Source organism: Anabrus simplex, chromosome 3, assembly GCF_040414725.1.
Source record: "Anabrus simplex isolate iqAnaSimp1 chromosome 3, ASM4041472v1, whole genome shotgun sequence".
NCBI classification, from domain to species: domain Eukaryota; kingdom Metazoa; phylum Arthropoda; class Insecta; order Orthoptera; family Tettigoniidae; genus Anabrus; species Anabrus simplex.
Genome location: NC_090267.1, coordinates 1,812,045 through 1,835,201, shown reverse-complemented (window position 1 = coordinate 1,835,201; position 23,157 = coordinate 1,812,045). Strand labels below are relative to the sequence as shown.

The 23,157-nt window shown below is 39.1% G+C and overlaps 1 protein-coding gene across 1 annotated transcript in view; it reads left to right on the top strand.

Annotated features, from left to right (window-relative positions):
* Nucleotides 1–438: 438 nt before the first annotated feature.
* LOC136866899 (gastrula zinc finger protein xLCGF3.1) overlaps nt 439–23,157 on the top strand; it is an 88,737-nt gene continuing 66,018 nt past the window's right edge. The window contains exon 1 of the mRNA XM_067143996.2: nt 439–537. The gene's annotated coding sequence lies outside the window, so the exon portion shown is untranslated. The remainder of the gene's footprint in view (nt 538–23,157) is intronic.

Below are 23,157 nucleotides of genomic sequence, written 5' to 3'. Positions count from 1 at the left end.
AGAAACGTGGACCTGAGCATTTCTTGACTTAATGAATGCTAACTTGCTAAAGAAGAACCTAATCTGCAGGGATTATTCCCATAGGGATGTAGATATTCAAATTGCCATAGATTTAAGATATTAAGTATCGAGTGCTGATAAGCCTGTTCGCCGTACAACAGCAATGTGATCATAAATGAAGTTGCGGGATACTTTGGAGTGCAGTTTATCGTGGAATCATGGATTCTTGCCGAGATGTAATTCTAATCAAACTGTAACGGGAATTGTTCATGAGTGAGAAGATTGTATATTTGTGTATAATTTGTAATATAATGAACTTGTATTTTTCTTTTTGTATGCTCAGTGTAATGAACGTGTGTGGACAATGTGTGTTATGCTGTACATAAACTGTGTCAAGATCATGGACATCAAGAAGAAAATTTTCTCAGATGGTAGTGCCACCGTCATGATGGCGTGAGCATAACGTCAGTAGGCTGACCTGACAGCCGAGATGAGATGGTGTGTGGCTGAACATGGAACGAGACCAGACTAAGATGAGTATGCTCTGATTTTATGTAACTAACGTATCCATGATCAGTTGCTGTATAAATTTGTAAATAAATACTTAATGCATGTGATGGTTAATTTCATTTTGATTTTAAAATGTAGCAAGGGTCAGCTAGGGTTAAATAGTTAATTTTAGTACTAATGCCTAGGGGGAGTGAGTATTTTATATGTACAATTTGCATGTGTTAATGTTATTGTGATCTTTAAAATATATTTTATAAGCATGTGTTGTGTCATATGATCTTCTGAAATAATATAAGCGTGTGATCTGAAAGAATACTCGTGTGTGTGAATATTGTGATAACGATAGATGGCATTTAGTACATATTTAGGAGTCCTTGGGGCATGTTAATTATAGTAAATAGCATGTTGCATGAACCGTCATAATCTTCGAGAAAGTTAACCTCTTAACTGGGCATGGTGTATATATTCGTTCGCTGAATATTACAGGGTAATGGGCATGACGAATATATACGTACTCGTCCTTTACCGCGAATATTTCCTGGGTTTGAAGAGCTACTTTGCCGTGTCATGTATTGTCGTCTTAATTGATGTTTTTCCTGCTCGATGACAACAAATATCACATGTCACGCTTCTGGAAGCTTATTTGTTTTTAATTTACAACTGTGTGGTGCTACTTGTCTGCAGTAGGCCAAATACGGCAGCATCTAGTTCAAAGCGTAATTTCGAAACGCTCGAAGAAGACGAGATTTTTCAACACATAGATTGTACGATTTATCTTCTGAGAAATCCAGAGATGAGTGGTTTGATACAAATGAATGTGAGTCTGATAGTGAAAGTGGTTCAGAAAGTGAGAATGAAGAACAAGATAAACAACATGACGAATTGGATGAGGGCGAAGTGCTAGGCATGTTTCAACCTTTCCCGCCGCATAGTATTTCACTATTAATGACCTTGACCATAGTGGCCGGTATTGGATACGTATTGACTTAATAACAGAAAATATGTTGATAGATGGTCTGCCTAGTCAATACTATTTATTCATTTACCTTTCACCTTAACATCTAGCACATGTTTTGAGAATATTTATGCATTCACTTCCTCAGCTAGTGGATTAAAATTCAATATACAATAAGACCTGATAAAATAGGGGGTCCCCCATTAAAAATTCAAAACTATGACCATATTCGTTTGCTGAATATTACAGGGTAATGGGCATGACGAATATATACGTACTCGTCCTCTACCGTGAATATCTCTTGGGTATGAAGAGCTACTTTGCGACGTTGTGTATTGTCTTAATTGATGTTTTTCCTGCTCGATGACAATAAATATCACATGTCATGCTTCTGGAAGCTTGGAAGCTTATTTGTTTTTATTTTACAACTGTGCGGTGCTACTTGTCCCCACTAGGCCAAATATGGCAGCATCTAGTTCAAAGTGTAATTTTGGACCATCTATCAACATATTTGCTGTTATTAAGTCAATACGGATCCAATACCAGCCACTATGGTCAAGATCATTAATAGTGATTATGCCAGCCAGGCTAGAAAAATGATAAATAAATCGGTATTTCAAAAGACCTGAACTTTCTTAAGAAATGTATTAAAAGTAATGTCATACCTAAACATTTGAATTCAGTACAAAAGAGTGGTAGATTGCAACATCACGTAATGAGAACACAGCAGAAAGTAAATCACTTGTGGATTAAAGTGAAATTAGGTTTTTACACCTAAAAAAAAAAAAAACGAAGTTGAACAACACACTTTATGAATTACACCTACTCATAACCAGTCAAATTTCGGCTCTGGAATGGGAGGAGGCGCAATTTAACTTTGACCTCTCATTATTTACAATACTAAAGAAAAAACAAGAAATTCTAGATAGGAAATACCAGAGGCTTATTGATGACAAACGCATCACAAAAGATGAAATGTGAAACAATAACACTTACACAACAACACACTTCACCGCCACTCAAAAACCTGACCAACGTCGATTTCAATAATGATGAAGTCGAGATCTTAAGCAAGGGTCATAAACATAACTGGCCACACACGATTAAGACTGTTCAAAATAGGGAACTAGTGAAATTGATAGCGGAATCTGAAGTAGCAATTGCAGAGGTACCTATAGATGAACAAGAGAATATGAGGTTTGAGACTAAACAGAAAATTTGCAAAATAATGGAACATAAGACCATCGCAGATACCCACACAAATAACAATCTCCAAAAGATTAATAAGAAGATCAAAGATAACAACATAATTGTCATGAAGGCTGACAAGGGTAACACTATAGCTTTAATGAATAAAGATGATTACGTCAATAAAACGAATGATTTCTTGAAGGGAGACAACTTTCGTCAGATAAAGAAGGACCCCACTAACAATATGCAAAATACATTTAAACAAATTTTAGCTAACACTAATTTTTTGATGAATTCGAATGACACAAAACGCTTGGTAAATATGAACCCAGGATTACTTAAATTGAGGGCAATGCCTAAGGTACACAAAGAAGGCATACCTATTAGACCGGTTGTAAACTTCAGAAACAGTCCCACATATAAAACGGCCAAATGTGTACACACGTTTTTTAAAAAAATTACAGATTTAATGTAGATACAAGTCTTTGCAATACCATAGAATTTTGTGATAGGACAAAAAATATAATTTTATCACAGTATAATACTATCCATAGCTTTGATGTGAAAGATATGTATTTGAATATTCCGATCACGGAGACTATCAACATTGTCAAGGACAACTTAAACACACATAGTCCGTTGAGTAAAGTAGAAATTGATGAATTCATCAACTTGTTAAAGTTCACATTAGAAAACAACTTTTTTACTTTCAACAACAACTTGTATAAACAAATTATTGGGCTGGCCATGGGATCACCAGCGTCTGGTATCCTTGCGGACATATTTATGGACCATATGGAATCTAATAAAATAGTCGGTAAAATAAAAGGATTAGACTTATGGTTAAGGTTTGTTGATGACGCGTTTGCTATCATTAACAAACAAGAACTCAAGCCAATCGAGCTGTTAGACTAATTAAACAACCTAGATAAACACATAACGTTTACAGTCGAGTCGCAAGATAATAAAAGTCTAAACTACCTAGACGTAACAGTAACTAGAGACAATAAAAACCTGATTTACCAAGTATTTAGAAAACCTTCACACACAGATATTGTTATCAGGAAAGACTCGAACCACCCAGGAGAACACAAGAAAGCGGCATTTTACAGCTTCATCAATAGAGCAGTAAGAATACCATTAAATAGAAATGATTTTAATAAAGAGATAAACATTATCCAAGATATTGCCAGCAGAAACGGTTACCCCAAGAGCTATGTCAATAGGATAAAGAGTAAGGTCATGAATAGACCTAACACTCTACTTGTAAATAAGGAAGAAAAAAAGAAATTCGCTACATTCACTTATTAATAAACAATCATACAGTTTGCTTAAACTCTTCAGGGAACATAATATCAATGTATCCATTAGTACAGATAACAGTAATAACAATTTGTTATTCAATTCGAATAGCGTAAACATCAACAGTAGGTTCAGTAAGTCAGGAGTATACAAACTGTCTTGCCAAGATTGCGGAAAAAAGTATGTCGGGCAGTCGGGTAGATGTGTGTTGGTACGGTATAAAGAGCATGTCAATGCACGAAGACATTCTAGATACTCTGCAATGTGTGAACACATGCACAAAAGCATCCATCATTTCACTAATATTGAACGAGACATGGCTTTATTACATTCATTAAACAAAGGTAAACAAATGAATGCCCTCGAGAAATTAGAAATATACAAGTTGCAAAAATTCGAAAGTGAAAACAGCCTAAATGAACACATGGCAGAAGACAATCAGTTGTTTAAATTGGTGACCCAATACCCTAGAAAGAGGGCAAAAGAGAATGAGGTTGTGCGTGTAAGGGGAGAATTGTGACTGTAGTATCAGGGGCGGGACCTTCCACCCCTCTTTCCATCCACCACGCATCCCAATGTAACTCCGCAACCAATTGCCGTACAACACCAGTTACTTTCACATCTCTTCAACATATGCACGCCACACGTAATATTTACATCATCACACTGGTAAGGTTTAATATTTTTGGCCCGTTGTATTCTCATTTTGTTCATGATGGAGCCGTTTTGTTAATTTATATTTCCTTTCCTTTTTACAGACCATTTTAACTTTATTTCAACCTGACTGCATAATACACCCATTCACCGAAGATAATGACAGGACTTGAAGTTTTAATGAAACTTCATTTATTCTTATACAAATCCAATTGAACTTAGCAAGATAGTATTACAACTCCAAGGACACTGTAAACTCACATCACTGCACGACGCTATGTTCAATATTTTAATTTAAATAGACATTATTTTAACACCTATTAACGGTGGATATCGGCAGGACTTCAAGTTTTAATGGAATTTCATTTATTCTTAACTCAACTTTATTTGAACTACGCAAGATAGCATTGCAACATCTAGGATACTGTGAACTCATATCACCATAAGACGCTGTACTCAATGATTTTACCATCCAAAATTTTTTAAATATTGCATTGTAATGGTCATAGTTTTGAATTTTTAATGGGGGCCCCCCTATTTTATCAGGTCTTATTGTATATTGAATTTTAATCCACTAGCTGAGGAAGAGAATGCATAAATATTCTTGAAACATGTAGGGTCAGTCAGGGTAAATATGAGACATATTTTTACAACTTTGTTCATAAATTACAAACGACAACAGTGATAGTTATACAAAAAATCATAATAACTTGTGACTGGTGTTACAAAAAACACTGGAAACAACAGATTACTATTTATTCATTAACTTTTGAAAAATAAATATAAATGTGCATCTCATTTTTAACCCGTTAAGTGGGGAGGTCATAAACGAGGACTTCCTGCATAGTGGGGAATCATTTTCAGTAAATTTTTTCTTTAAAAAAGAAATAGTTTTTGCCAAACTACACCCGCTTAAATATTATATTATGTTAAAATTAGCATAAAGTTATACGTTGCGGTGTAAATTGCGCTATTATTTACAATTGAAACGATTTTTCAATCCATCCAGTGTCAGTGCAAAAATTGCATATGTGCCATTTCATATTTACTTCGATTCGGAGTATTATTTGTGTTGCTTACATTAATTCAACGTTGAAATACGTAACACACAAATAAAAAAGTATCAAATACTCCAAATAATACAGACACATTCACTCAAATATGACATTTTCCTGAAATAAAATAGAAAAATGTACTCACCACGTAGGCCTATAACTTGCCATTGAAGAGGGCAGCGAGTAATCCATGAGTTCATTCATCACAATTTTGTCACCACATTACACAAAATTACACTACACTGTTCAACACTACTTACACTCAATAGCTATAACAAATGACTGGAGAGAAAATTGACAAGAACTATTTCAGGATGGTCACTGATAGTTGCCGGCACGCAGAATGTACAGCGGTCACCGAGTGTAGACTACGATCTTCTCAGATTCCCCGAGTATGGAACCTGAGACTCGCTGGCATATTTGCAATGCTCATACTTCAACTGTATGGTATAGCCTGAAGCAAGGAGAGGGGCACAAAACAACATTGCATACTGCACAACAATACTGAGTGTCCCGCCGCTGGCCTTTCGCCACGCAAACAACGCATCTCTTATTTGCGTGCAGTCTTGACTTCGAGGCTGGATTGAAATCTGGAAAATGCCTTCCCGAGAATCGAGTTGACAAGTCAACGAGTGCGGGTCTCACTGATCGAATTGGCAAGGCTGCGTTAGGGGTAGCGTTCGCATACATTTCAAATAGTTTCTGCACAATTTGAATACGAAACTCCAGCTGAGTGAATTTACCGCCGTGTTTCTTGTATATCACAAAAGCATTGAACACTGTTATATCCAGTAGGTGTCTAAAAATCTTGTGGTAATATTTCTTCATTCTTTTTCTCGCCATACTGTATGGCACGATACATTGGTCCGATAAGTCCACCCCTCCCATTGAGTCATTGTACTCAATACATACGACCGGCTTCTCTTTGGTTTCTCCTTTCTTGTTTGGGACAGTGCGCATTTCCGCGTCATGAATACTACTCAGCATGCAGACTTCTCTCTTGTCTTTCCACTTCAAGCCCATGAGTTTGTTTTTATAGGCAAAAGCCACCTCCCCTTTTTTCAGCTTTTTCCCCATGACGTCCTTCGGAAGATCTTTCTGTTAGATTTTACAGTGCCGACAGCGTCTGTCTGAAACTCATTGAGCTGATCGAAGAGTTCCGGGCTACTGTAATAATTGTCTAGAGCCTTGAGATATCCCTTATTTAGAAGAGGTTCGGCTAGAGCAAACACTACTTTCGAGGGCTTGGTATACTGGGAAATATTTACCCCACAAACCTCATTTACTAGCTCAGTTTCCTTGCCTGTGTACCACAGGATATTCCACACATATCCTGTTTTAGCCTCACACAATTTAAAAGATTCCATCCCGAAACGAGCTTTCTTCTTCGGAATGTACATTTTCCACCCCAAGCGACCTTTCCAAAGGAGTAAACTTTCATCAATTGATAGACGATCATCTGGTAAATAGGACATTTTAAATTTTGATACAAGAATGTCTAGAACTGGCTTCACTTTGTAGAGTTTTGGGGATACTTGCCGATCGTAAGCCTCATTATCTGAGAAATGTAAAAATTTCAGTAGAAGGAAAAAACGTTTCTCGGACATGGTCTCGTAAATGATGGGAGTAGCAAACAATCTATTACGTGAAAAATAATGTGATAGCTTCGGCTTTTGAATTATACCCTGAAGAAGAAAGATCCCAAATAAAAGTTATTTCATCCTTGTTAGTAGGAACCCAATCCCTCTCTCTACTTCTCCTTTTCATCTTAGCTGTTCCTATACTAGCTTGTATTGACTGCTGAGCGTACAGATTAGTTTGCTCTGCAATAAGTTCGCACAGTTCATCGTCAATGAAATGCTCATATATTTCGTCCGGTTCTTTTTTATTTAAAAGTTCGCCCTGAATTCCACTTTGATATGTAGCTGGAAATCGGGCTCTCCTACATCCCCTTACATCCCAGTCATTAGGCGGAATAGGAGGCAAATCGCTCTCACTTTCTGACCCGCTACTCTCATCGGAGCTCGAACTCGACACCTGTCCACGGCATCTAGGCAACAGGCCTACTCCAACGGAAGCACTCGTGCTTGGAGCATCTAACAGTGGGATAGTTTCACCATTACTATCTAAACTAGAATCACTGCAACTATCTTCCTCACTGAGCTCGAGAATATCCCGTATATCATCACTCGGAAGATCTACAATTCTTTTGGACATGTTGATTACAAATATGAAATGCTACATGTAGAATTAAAACAATAAATCACAAGATAAATGTGTGTACCAACAAAACAGCTTATGAGAGCTGAAAACATTCACACAGAGACACGAAATACTACGCTCCTCGCGGCAGACTGACTTGACTGAGCTTCTCGCCAAGCGCCACATAGGTTGTTCTTGCGCTACGCAGCTATGTAGCAGATAATAAGGGGATTCCTAGACGAGAACTGCTTAGATACACGAAGGTGAAAAAAATTCTGTCAGATGGCAGCACCTCTCGGAACATATGGAGAAAGTTTCAAACCTACCGCTTGTTTCGTAACGGAGATAAAAAATAAAAACTTTCCGCGCTTCACATGACGCGCGCCCACCATCGGGCTCGCTCCAGCCGCGTCACCTGAAGCGAGCCCCACTCTACGGGTTAACCTGCAAAAGGGGGAATTATGAGACAACCCAGGGGAAAAGTGAGACAGTATTGTAGCAGACTGTAAAATCATATTGGAGAGTTAATAGGGTAATTGTAAGACAGCTTAGGGTCAAAGGAAGACAGGAAAAAATATGGGTGTAATAGTTTGCAACACTTTCCTCAGTTTTATTATTGTTTTGATACCACGAAATTTGGGCTTGAGATGTATTTTTATACTCATTCCTGATAAAAATTACTTAGTATAGACTGTTGACATTATACCATCTAATTAAATGGTACCTGAACTTTATGCCCGAATTTATGTTATATTTTAATTATACTAAATAAATACATAGTGCCCATTGTAATCAGAATGGTGAAAAAATGAGACATCACTTGGTTTAAACTGGCTTAACAGAAATTGTAGGAGTTCTAGTTTTTTTTTTTTTTCTTTTCAAAAACATCAACTGTTCCTGGGAATGCAAATGTAATGCCTCTACCTTTCCCTGTTGTTATTGGAACAGGCAATTTCCCTAGTAATTTTGACTTTTCCACAACAGATACATCATTTTCATTAAGCCTTAACACAGTTTTGTTATTGTCCACACAATTGAGACATATGATTTGCATGTCTCCACCTTCCAGAACTTTCTGAACAGTGGCAACATATTTATATTGAAAAAAATGCCGCTTTCCAGAACTTTCAAAAAGTACAAGTACAAAGTTACCTGGATTTACTTCATCTGCCATGGTCATTTCCACAGCATCTGTGTCAGGCAGATCAACTTCATCAAGACCGTCACCGCTACCTTGCCAGTCTTCGTCTTCGCTTGTAGCTGAGTCAGAAGATTGAAGTACTTTTTTTTTGCTAGTTGCTTTACGTCACACCGACACAGATTGGTCTTGTGGCGATGACGGGACAGGAAAGGGCTAGGAGTGGGAAGGAAGCGGCCGTGGCCTTAATTAAGGTACAGCCCCAGCATTTGCCTGGTGTGAAAATGGAAAACCATTTTCCGGGCTGCCGATAGTGGGGTTCGAACCTATCTCCCAAATACTGGATACTGGCCGCACTTAAGCGACTGCAGCTATCGAGCTCAGTGAATGAACTTCTGCTCTTGTCTTAGATGGAGGTTTTATTGCTGGAACTGTTGCCTTTTGAATACCTGTACCCTTTCTATCCTTCTTATGAAGTGGTTTCTGCTTTTCCCTCACAAGCTGGGAATACTCTTCAGATGTTATCACCTTTGCTGTTGGGTCCACTCATCTTCGCTTCATCATGGTTTTGTCAGTGTGTTTGATTTTTGAAAGTAGGATATTCTCAAAAGAATTTTCAGGAAGTATATCAGGAAAGGAGTCTGTAGGAACGACAAACATAAGTATTTAGGTACAGAAACAAGTGTACCAACTGTCTCAATTTTCCCCTAAAAGTGTCTCACTTTTACCCTAATGATGTCTCATATTTACCCCCTTTTATAAAAATGAATTTTCTTCTCAAATCAAAAACTTAAAAATTGTGTTTTCAGGCTGAAAAAGATGATTCTCCCTTACACTACCAAATAAAACCAGAAACACTTTCCTGGATATTTGTGTTGAGCCAGAGTAACAAAATACAAAGTGCAATGCACGAAAGTTTTTTGGTTAGAAAAAACACCACTGAGGAAAAACTTGTGTACTGCTAGATATATAGTTCAGACACTTTCCAATTATTTTACCATAATGGATAAAAGACTAATTTATAATATCATTCATGCAAAGTGTTGAGATTATTAATCAGAGCAGAAAAAATTGAGTGTCTCATTTTTTCCCTTTTTTTTTTTTTTGTCTGCCTCATAATTACCCTGACTGACCCTACTAGATGTTAAGGTGAAAGGTAAATAAATAGTATTGACTAGGCAGATCATCTATAGACACATTTGCTGATAGTATTTCACGTCAGAAATTCATATTTTCTTGTGCTAGTGGTGTAAATGTGGACTTTGATGATGAATCCAATGTGTTGGAATATTTTGTGTAACACTTAGAGCAATAAAAGCCATAATTACCCCAAGTGACAGCACCAAGGGTCTGACCGTGTACCAAAGGCACGGTTCAGATACGTGGAAACGTGCTAGACAAAGACAAATTAAAGAAAAAAAGGGCACTTACCATGAGAAAATAAAACAGGGCCCCCAAAGGAGCGGATAAAATACACCTGGTCATATCAAATTATCCCCCCTTTTAAAGGAAAACACCAACACCTTGGGGAACAAGATATTTAATCAGCATAATTAAGTGATAAACAAATAGGAAGGAATATCCTCGCTGGAAAATAATAAAATTAAAAATTTAAAAATATTTAAACTCAAACCAAAACCCTACGGTCGACCGTTTATAAAGAAAATAATTATTTAGTTCGTGAAAGACTTAGCAAGATAATGTAGATTTATGAAACCCCTCATGAACTCTCAAGTTTTCTTACAACCAAAGGTTTTCTTGGTACAGTACAAAAGTTTTTTTTTTAACATCCTTTCAACCGTGAGAAACAACCTTGACAGAAACAGTTTTTGATATTGATACTGAAAACCCCTTTTTAGGATGTGTCAAACGACCCCCTGCAAGGATGGGTAGGTATTACGTGCACTTTTCAAGAAATTAAAATAATAATGATAATAAGCACCGAAACACCGGGAGGAAAAATGAGCAGAAGGTAAAATTAAAATCTCAAAGAAAAATTAAATGGACCAAGGAAATCCGCGGAGAAGGTAGAATTCATCATCGGCACATCAAATACAAATCATCAATCCCATCACAACAACATCAACAACATTAGCATTCCCATGGCAACGACCAACAATGGGTCAAGGGAAGGAAGGGGCCAATCACAGGCCGCAAACAACAATAGGCGAAAACTAACAAAGGACCAAGAAAACAGACGCAGAAAATAACCCAAAACCCAAAAGGAAGAATAAAACTAAGTTAAATTAAAATAAAATTAACCAGAGAAGCAAGAAAGAAAGGCACTGGGACACACTGTACACGTAACACCCACATCCCTGAAGCGACTCGCTTGTTAAATTATTCCAGTAAAATGATAGCCTTTATCACAAAACCTTTAGGCCTAGAAAGGTTATTAATTAACACTAGGTTACCCAATTACGTTTTCGAAGAATCCAAAACGTTCTTTCACACAGTACGCAAGCCCCAATTTAACAGACATAATTACACATGGTATAAGTTCCAATTAACGAGCCGAAAATATGAAATTCCACAAGACAAGACTTAGTCTTTAGATGACGCCAGTTACCTAGTGTCGCGCACACTTTCTTCACATAGGAAAATTTTCAGGTCTTTCACCAAAATTCAGTAAAGGTTTAGTTGCAACAACACTTACAGTTTCATCCAGTTGGAAGGTTGTGAGGACGGCTTCGGTAGAATATGCTACTTACTTACTTAAAAAAAAACATAACATGCAAATTCCAGACGAGGAATAATAAACCAGAACAACTTGCAGAAATCCCCAGGGCAAAAGCCCCACGTATGTAACCTTAGCCAGGCTCGAACATTTTCGGAGAAATGATCTCCTTAGGGAGAGAGAAGCCACACACGTCCATCTCTTCCTTCTCACCAAACAGCAATGGCGACCTCCCAAGATTCCGCAGTGCCGGCCCCAACGATCGCATGTACGCAGAGGGCAAGCGCCTGAGTGGTAACGTAGCTTGCGAGGTAGTACATACCTACGCCACTAGAGTGCAGGAGAATACAGTCAGGCACCGATAGGACGTGCATACAGACAGCCGGGCAATAAGTTTTGAAAGGAAGAAGTAAAGAAGCGGCGAACCACTTCTAAGGACACAGTTTTTCCACAGCCATGAGGCCAGTTTCGAAAATATTTCCCAAGAGGGAAAAATTGTTACGCAGGTAACAGTCTCCCTCCCCGAAACTTGACATGTCCCACACATGTTTACCATCATAAGGCGGTGGTCTTGAAGCAAACAAAGTTTTTGGTAGAATAGTCCGAATGTGAAAATGACCACCAATCGCCAGCCTCAGTTTATGCACCACCAGCAGAACGAGTCCAACAGTCACTAAGAACCCAAACACATGTGATTTAAATTAAAGAAACAGTACAGTTCACTTAGACGACACCAAATGTCTAGCCACTTTCAATAATAATGAAGTTCCATGCACCAAACTGTGCAACACACAAGTCGCAGGCAAATTATTAATGGTCCAGATCACAGGGAACACTTATTCTCTAGATTTCTTGCTAAACTTTAATGCGAACTATTATCTTCCGGAAGTTCGTATGCGTCATCTGATCGGAGGTTACGCTACCTTGTGGTACATACACACCTTTAGGTAAAGTTCATAACTATTTACTTCCAGAACATTAGACCTTCTAGGTCTTAACTGCACCAGATCACATACCTAGACTTAAATTACTACATGTTTGTTAAATTTGTAATATTATAGGACTTGCGTTAGATAAGAAACGCCTTCATTTGGTTTCCACCCTTTGGTTTGGATGGTAACGACAACCCCAAAAAGGAAAAACGCCCAGAAAGGGAAGGGAAGAGAGAGAAAACAACAATGGTGAGCGTAAAACACAATCATAAGGTCCAACCGAAAATACTTAACCTAACCATAAACTAGATTAACATGACTTAAGATTACAGTATGGCACAGGAACAGACTACGATAATTATTTAAACAATCCATACCCAAAAACCAAATTACATTACATTTAAGGTATCATGCCAACAAAAATATGTAGGCAAGGATACAATTTTCAATACACAAGAAAAACAATAACCTAGGAAACCAAGATGGTTATCTCCACAAAACACCTTTCAATGCATACAACCAATCCTACCAGGATGGCTACACAATAACGTCACCATTGACAAACAGAAACCAGGAGGCAAACGTTACATAGCCCAAAAACTTACAGACAAGCACCAACTCAAGGGTGCTGAGTGATTGCAATAACAGAAAAGCTAAGAGAAACTCCCTTCCATACATAATATTACGAAACCAAGACCCAGACCAAGGAAAAGGAAGTTGAAAAACATTACACAGAACTACAAGTTAATTAAGCTACAACCTCCCTTAAATTAAATTTAAAACGGAATAGAACCACCAATCAGTGAGCCAATTAACAAGACTTAAACCCTTTAAGTACATGCCCAAGGACAAGAAATAAATCTAGCAATAAATCAATTTTAATACCACGTATACATTCCATGCAAAACCCAAATAAACAAGAAACAGGATTTGGATATAGTTTACCCCTTATTTTTTTTATTACCATTAAGAGAAACTCCCAGAAATAGGATACTAGGTAAGGATCAAAATTTCATGGGTCACAGTAAATAATTACTCAAGACAAGATGAATGTACAGGCTGCGGTTGGAGACTTCAAGATCTTTCAGATGGAGGGTACGCGTATAGTTGGTCATCAGCAACGAGCCAAAACAACACCATGCAAAGAGTAATAGGAGGGTAGCAGAGGTTATGAAACACAATCTTTAACACCATGATGAAACGGGACAGAAATTGGCCGAAAGGAAATAGGAGTGTTACCCAATCTAAAAACACATTTCTCACAATTTTACTGCACATACAAAAATATACCTTAACCAAGGGCGACTCAATCAATTAAAAGGTTCAATAAAGCACCTCAATCAAGCCAACGCCTTTGAATATGGGAGCACAGATCTGACAAGATTCCCTACCGGCTATCCACCAGAAACCTCGGACAAATCCAGACTAGAACAAGGTGATATCCGAGACTCACGCTGTGGCCACTCAGTCACAGGTAGCTCGCCAACAATAGTACGAGGGAAATAAGATATGAAAGGTAGGTCACGAACCAGGTAACTAGAAAACACTCCAAATAACAGAGAAATAAGAAACACCACCAAACAAACACATCACCAGATAGTGGGAAGGTTTCAGTGCCGCCTATGAAGCACCAGCTGATCCCATACTCAACTGGAGCACCGTAGGACGACAAGATGATGAACGATAGCCAAGGTTTTCAAACACTCCAGAAGGAAAAGGACCAATAGGCTGGCAGGTTATTTCGAGAAGAACATTATAGTACAGGATAATTGCATGATGACGTCAGATTACTAGGGTATGCAGAGAATTAAAATTAAAAATAGACCAGGTCGTACAGAAATCACACATTATATGCAAGCAGATAAGACACACCTACAGAGAGTAGTAAATCCATGCCAGGTTTTATTTCCCAATCTACCGGGACACAGGGTAAATTAAAGGCAACACCGCCCATACCGAAGCGCCATAATAAGTAACCAATATTACACGACAACAATACAACAATAATGGACCACAACGAACATGCGTTAGCTAAAAGGGAGGAAAACAGCAACTACCCTCAACAACATGTCGTGAAGCCGTCATTCTACCTCACAAGGCAAACCTAAAACCAAACCACGGTACCGTTTACAACTTTACTAAGACAGGACCGAAACCAATACCTACAAGGCACGAAAGGAGACCGCACTCCTCAGGTTCAGGATCCATTAGTGCAATACGTGCAAAACACCACAATAACAAATAGACTGGGCAGGACGACATGGAGCTACAACTCATTTAAATAACATACTACAAGAATAATACACAACTTAGAGACAAAACCAGGGAAGTAAGGACTTCAGAAGAGGATAGAATTAATACCACTTGCAAGCAGAAATACAATAAGAAACCACCTAGTTAACTGCCACAACCAGGAAGGAAAACCCAAAGAAAAATTTACCAAATTAGGTTAGCCGGGGCAGGATTTTTTTAAAAAAACCAACGGTACAAGAATGATTAGGAAAGGATAACTCAGTAAACCGGGAATTCACAACAGATAACAGAAATGCCCCAGAGAAGGACATCAGAGCACTCGCAACCTAGGGAATCGTGTCACCAGAAATTGGAGATAGAAGGCAGTGAAGACTGTGAAGTCCATGCCGTAGAGACAAACAACCAACCACCACCAATTCCAATTGACAGAGTTCCGCCATTGCCATTACCCACACCCAGTCCAAAACATAACCAACAGGACCATAACACCGGGTATATTCAGATCCTAGTCAACTTACACCAACAAGGAAACCAAAAGCTAATTCGTTTCAACAAAGCACACCTAACAAACCACAATAGGAATAGATAACCGAAATATTACCCGCAAGGAAACAGATAACAAGAACTAGGACCAAAGACAAAGACAGGGCAAGATAAATAGGGGTTAGGAGACTAACAGATTTCCTACCGGATTAACAACAACGCACAGAGCAGAAATTGCCCAGAATTTTCCAAATGAGTACCAAACCAAGGCAACAGCAGTACAAGAGCCAATAAATAAATTTATTATCAAAATTTTGCAAACGTAAATGATCAGGATATAATCGAATTATGATAGATGGAGAGACCTGCACCCAGACCCAAAGAGTAGTTAGATATTAACAATTAAGAAATCGGGTGCCAACAGAGCAAGAGAAAGTACACACATTTCTCGCAAACCGCAATTACCTTTTCAAAATACAATGTTTAGAACAAGTACACGCTAGAAAGTACTACATGGTCATGCCAAGAATCACCGGAGGCGTGAACGCAGCAGATAAGGTACCAAAGCTTAAACACGTGGTAAAAATTCTCACCCAACTAAGCAACCATGGTTGACAGGGAAAGAAGTTTAAGTACGACAAGCAACACCAAAACTCCTCAAAATAAATACAGTACACGAGAAAAGGGAGAAAAAATATTACATGATAAAATTCACACTAGACCAGAATAATTACATAATAACCCACGGAGACCAATCAAATTTGCTCACTGAAAGGTAGCTCTCATCCGCAAGTCCAAACATGCGTTAACCTGTTTTTAACTGGGACAAATGAACCCGTCTAATCCTCTTGGCGATGGGGTCACTCACCAGTACCGACACCGGAGATAAAAACTGTAAAATAGTACAGGGACCATGATACCGAGGAGCAAGTTTGGCTGAAAACTTGTTAATAGCCTTGCTAATGGGATAGGTCTTGACAAAAACTTGATCTCCAACCTTCAACCTAGGTGACTTTCTACCCTTGTTATACTTAACCCTGCCTTTCTCATAGGATACTGACAACTTCTTCTTGGCTTCATCCCAGATTTTCAGAACGTCATTTGGTTTAGACAAGTCTGGAAGAAGATCATCAATGCCCAGAACATTGGATATAGGGGAGTACGTGGTGTAGCAGAACATAAGTGACATGGGGGTTTTACCATGAGTTTCGTGTGTGGCAGAATTGAAAGCATGAGCCAACCAGTGCAGGCTAGAGTCCCACTTGGATTGGTTATTGTGATGATATGCAATTAGAGCAGATTTGAGATTCCTGTTCATCCTCTCGGCATAAGAAGGGTTAGGATAGTATGGGGTAGTGGTGACATGGGAAATGCTCAGCTCAAAAAGGTACTTCTTAAACAAGTGACCAGTGAAAGCACTGGCATTATCAGAAACCAGAAACTTGGGGGGGCCGAAGGACGCGAAGAGAGAATTAAGGCAACTTATAGTCGTACGAGCAGTCGTAGATCTAGTGGGAAAAATCCAAGAGAATCTAGAAAACGCATCAATAGCAACGAAGATATGAGTGTTTCCCAAGGTAGAGCGAGGGAGCGGACCAACGAAATCGATGAATAACCGTTCCATAGGGCGAGAGGCTTGTGAAGAAGATAATAGACCTACACGGTTGTTCAAACTAGGTTTGCTGATAGAACAAATTTTACAGGACCTAATCATGTTTCGGATATCACCATCCATTCTTTTCCAAACGAAGAACTGTCTAATTTTCTGCCTAGTTTTAAAGGTGCCTAAATGGCCACCAATGGGACAAGAGTGATAGTACTTGAAGATGATTGGCACTAAAACCTTGGGTACAACAATTTTGAAATTAGTGTCCCTTCGACCTTTACAGCATAAGACACCCTTCACCAAAGAATAAGGTTTAACCACAATACCATCACTAATTTTGTCGATGATTTCTCTCAAATCAGGATCAGCCTTTTGATGATCTGCATACTCATGGTACAACAGAGGTAGGTCCGAAAGAATGGCACCCACACTAGCAATATTAGTTTCATCATATTCTTCAGCCTTAGATTTTTCATCAAGACCAAAACTCCCATCAAACATTCTACTAAGGCTGTCAGCGATGACATTTTCCGACCCCCTAATATGCTTTACTTGAAAACTGAAGGCTGAGATCCTAAGCGCCCATCTAGTGATTCTGCCCGTTCTTTTGGGACGGTTCAAGACCCACGACAGAGCCTGATTATCTGTTTCCAGATCAAAATGTACATGTTCAATGAAAGGTCTGAATTTTTCAAGAGCAAACAGCTCGGCCAAACATTCTAATTCATAGATGGAGTACTTACTCTCCAGATCATTGAGGATCCTAGACACATAGGCAACCGGTCTACGACCATCCTCATATTCCTGTAAGAGTACACCAGCAACTGCTTTTCCAGAGGCATCGGTTTGTACAATAAAGTGTTTACTAAAGTCGGGTATAGCCAACACAGGAGCATTTGACAAGGTAAGCTTCAGGGTCTCAAAGGCTTCTTGCTGGGAGGGGCCCCAGATGAACTTGACATCCTTACGTCTGAGATGATTTAGAGGAGCTGCTATCTCTGCAAAATTTGGAATGAACTTCCTGAAGTTCACCATGCCCACGAAACGTGCGATGCCTTTGACATCTTTAGGGGGTTGAAAGTCCCTAATAGCCTGAGTCCTAGAGTGGTCGATGGAGACACCATCAGAGGAAACCACATGTCCAAGGAAGGACATACTCGGCTTAGCAAACGCTACCTTAGACAACTTAACAGTTAGTCCAGCTTTTCTCAAGCGATGCAGGACTTCTCTAACGTGTTCAACATGTTCTTCAAAGGAATTTGAGAAAATTACCAGGTCGTCCAGGTAATGAAAAACGAACTTGAATTTAATACCCGAAAGTATTGAATCTAACAGCCTCGTAAGAACGGCTGCGCCACAAGAGATCCCGAGCGGAAGTCTCAGAAATTCGTAAAGGTTCCAATCAGTAATGAAAGCAGTCAGTGGAATAGATGACTTAGACAACGGGACTTGGTAATACGCTTGATTGAGATCTAACACAGTGAAAAACTTGGCTCCTGAGAACCACCCAAAACAAGTGTGCAAATCCGGTAAAGGGATAGATTGCAAGATGATCTTGCGGTTCAAAGCCCTGTAGTCAATTACAGCACGATAGCCCCCAGAGGGTTTAGGTACTAGGAAAACAGGAGATGCATAGGGAGAAGTGGACGGTCTGATGACCCCATCGGCAAGCATCTGATCAATAATCTTTTTGAGTTCTAACATCTTAGGTGGTGAAAGACGGTAAGGAGGAGATCTAACAGGGGTGTTATCAGATAGCTCAATCTGATACTCAAGAACATCAGTAACTCCTAACTTGCTAGTGAAGACATCGGGAAATTGGTGGCACAAGTCACGCACACTATTAGCCTGCTGATAATCCAGATGACTAAGATCCAACTGATCTATTTCGTTGTTCTCCCTAGGTAGCGCTTTACCTACACAAGAAACACAGAAGGTACCCAAAGGAGCATCAATAATATCGAATTTACAATTTGGAGAAAATTTAAAGTGAAATTTCCTAGCCTGGAGATCCAAAATTAAACCAGTTCTTGACAAGAAGTCCGTACCTAAAATCATGCTACACGCTAGCTTTGGAGTTAGCAAGCAAAGAACTTCCAAGTAAAATTACCAATACGCAATTTCACATCAACGGACCCTAAAATTTTCATATTATGCTTATTAGCCGTGACACATGCAACATTGACCTTCTTCAACTCAGGCAGTTTACAAGGGGACCTCATTTCATCATACCAATTAGCATCAATTAAGGTGACGACGCTACCCGAGTCCATAAGAGCAACAATGGGTTCATTATTCAGTTCCACTTTCGCGAAGGTATTTTTAGACTCAACCAAAGCAGAAATCTTATTGAATGCCCGCGGGCAAATAACCTTTTCAGAATCCACAAAAATTTCTGGTGCAAGCGATTCACCAGAATTACCAGTAGGCCTTAGTCATTGACTGCGTTTTCGGAATGAAGTAGGGCAATTCTTTTTAAGGTGCTGCCTCGAGCCACACAAATAACAACAAGGACCAGAGCCACGCTTGACTGAGGGGCAAGCATTCCTAAGGTGATCACGTGACCCGCAGTTATAACATTTCTTAGAAGACCCACTATCCCTAGTTTGAGGCGAAACAGGGTTCACAGTAGGAGGAGGGTGGCAGATAGGTCTTGCAGCATCTCCGTGCTTTACATCTTCAGCAAAGGTACACGCAGCTTACAATTCAAGAAAATTAGTCGGACTCTTAGTGAGGGAGAGGTATGAACGATAGGCAGGGGAAATACCTTTCAGAATACGGGCCACCATTTCCTCTTCTGGCACCGAAATTCTAAATACCTTGCAATAAAACTGCAAGTCTAGTACATAGTTCAAAAGGTTTTCATGGAGCAATTGAGTCCGGAAGCAATACTGAGGAATCAAACTCTGCAATGCCAATGAAGGAATAAATTTAGACAATACAAGTTCATGAAATTCCATAATGGTTAAATTATTTGAAATTGCTTCAGAAATTTCACGTTTCAAAATTCCCTCACAATGAGAGAATAGGGCTCGGAAAATTTCCAAGTCATCGACAGAATACACGCTACCTGACTCTGTCATTTCTACCAGGAACCTCAGAAACCTGGTACTTTCTTCAATAGAATTGACGGAGAAATTTTTAACTCCGTTGAAAAGATCCTTCAGTGAAGAGTGAGAGGGAGCACAATTTAAACGGGCTAACAAATTTTCAAGAACTGGGGAGGCAGCACAACATGAAGCTTGATTATTAAGCGAGGCATCAGCATGACTAGAAGGAAATGAGGTTTCCCTCTCAACAACTGATAAATTCTCCATATCCTTACTTGCTAGCATTATATCTAGTTCAGCAGAAATACTAGAAGCAATGGTCAACAGCTTTGTACTTTCAGAAACAAGACTAGGTTGGGGACACATAGTAATCAAATCTTGGATGCGGCCTAAATAATGCCACACCCTAGCCTTAAGTCTGTTAATCTGCCCCTTAGTGGGGGAAGTTTCAATGAATTCTTGTCTGACAACCTCTATCTCCGTGAGACAGTCAGTAATTAAATTTAAGGACTCACCAAAGTTGCAGCACATCTTTACAGAATCAAGATTAATAGGAACCTGGACATGCGATGTCAGCAAAGCAGCGCACTCGGCAACAGTATTAGCAGGATTGATACCCCTGATAGTGAGCTCATAAACTAGCTCTGATTTCCTGAGTTGGAATGGGAACAGCACAGCCCTCGCCATAGTTGATGTACATGAAACAATAAATCAAAAATAATTAATCCAAATAAAAGCGTTCCTTTCACAGTAAGATACTTTACAAGTTTCAGTTTTTTACACTCTTTGAAACCTCAAATAATTTAAAGTTCCCCAATGACCAGGTTTTTTAAAGGGACAATGCAAAAAACTCAGGTGGTTGGCACAAACAAAATAGAAAAGCTTAATGAAAGGGAGATAAAGGATATAGTACACAGTGCCAAAATAAATTTAATGAGGATGCAACAGACCTACAGGTAGATCCAAGTAAGAGGCACACAAATCAATTAACTAAAGCTCTGCTGCCACGAACTGTAACACTTAGAGCAATAAAAGGCATAATTACCCCAAGTGACAGCACCAAGGGTCTGACCGTGTACCAAAGGCACAGTTCAGATACGTGGAAACGTGCTAGACAAAGACAAATTAAAGAAAAAAAGGGCACTTACCATGAGAAAATAAAACAGGGCCCCCAAAGGAGCGGATAAAATACACCTGGTCATATCAAATTATCCCCCCTTTTAAAGGAAAACACCAACACCTTGGGGAACAAGATATTTAATCAGCATAATTAAGTGATAAACAAATAGGAAGGAATATCCTCGCTGGAAAATAATAAAATTAAAAATTTAAAAATATTTAAACTCAAACCAAAACCCTACGGTCGACCGTTTATAAAGAAAATAATTATTTAGTTCGTGAAAGACTTAGCAAGATAATGTAGATTTATGAAACCCCTCATGAACTCTCAAGTTTTCTTACAACCAAAGGTTTTCTTGGTACAGTACAAAAGTTTTTTTTTAACATCCTTTCAACCATGAGAAACAACCTTGACAGAAACAGTTTTTGATATTGATACTGAAAACCCCTTTTTAGGATGTGTCAAACGACCCCCTGCAAGGATGGGTAGGTATTACGTGCACTTTTCAAGAAATTAAAATAAATGATAATAAGCACCGAAACACCGGGAGGAAAAATGAGCAGAAGGTAAAATTAAAATCTCAAAGAAAAATTAAATGGACCAAGGAAATCCGCGGAGAAGGTAGAATTCATCATCGGCACATCAAATACAAATCATCAATCCCATCACAACAACATCAACAACATTAGCATTCCCATGGCAACGACCAACAATGGGTCAAGGGAAGGAAGGGGCCAATCACAGGCCGCAAACAACAATAGGCGAAAACTAACAAAGGACCAAGAAAACAGACGCAGAAAATAACCCAAAACCCAAAAGGAAGAATAAAACTAAGTTAAATTAAAATAAAATTAACCAGAGAAGCAAGAAAGAAAGGCACTGGGACACACTGTACACGTAACACCCACATCCCTGAAGCGACTCGCTTGTTAAATTATTCCAGTAAAATGATAGCCTTTATCACAAAACCTTTAGGCCTAGAAAGGTTATTAATTAACACTAGGTTACCCAATTACGTTTTCGAAGAATCCAAAACGTTCTTTCACACAGTACGCAAGCCCCAATTTAACAGACATAATTACACATGGTATAAGTTCCAATTAACGAGCCGAAAATATGAAATTCCACAAGGCAAGACTTAGTCTTTAGATGACGCCAGTTACCTAGTGTCGCGCACACTTTCTTCACATAGGAAAATTTTCAGGTCTTTCACCAAAATTCAGTAAAGGTTTAGTTGCAACAACACTTACAGTTTCATCCAGTTGGAAGGTTGTGAGGACGACTTCGGTAGAATATGCTACTTACTTACTTAAAAAAAAAACATAACATGCAAATTCCAGACGAGGAATAATAAACCAGAACAACTTGCAGAAATCCCCAGGGCAAAAGCCCCACGTATGTAACCTTAGCCAGGCTCGAACATTTTCGGAGAAATGATCTCCTTAGGGAGAGAGAAGCCACACACGTCCATCTCTTCCTTCTCACCAAACAGCAATGGCGACCTCCCGAGATTCCGCAGTGCCGGCCCCAACGATCGCATGTGCGCAGAGGGCAAGCGCCTGAGTGGTAACGTAGCTCGCGAGGTAGTACATACCTACGCCACTAGAGTGCAGGAGAATACAGTCAGGCACCGATAGGACGTGCATACAGACAGCCGGGCAATAAGTTTTGAAAGGAAGAAGTAAAGAAGCGGCGAACCACTTCTGAGGACACAGTTTTTCCACAGCCATGAGGCCAGTTTCGAAAATATTTCCCAAGAGGGAAAAATTGTTACGCAGGTAACATTTTGAACGGTTCATAGGTGGTGACATGTTTCAACTTATTGCCGAACAGACCAATGTGTATGCTAAACAGATTTTAGAAGGCCATCTGAACTTGAAACCACAGTCACGAGCGAGAGATAGGGTGGATACAAATCCAACAGAGATTTAAAAAAAAATAACTGGACTTCTCATGTTGCAGAGGATAGCTCAAAAGCCAGAAAACAGTATGTACTTCTCAAAACGGTGAAGTACCGCACCCCCTTACT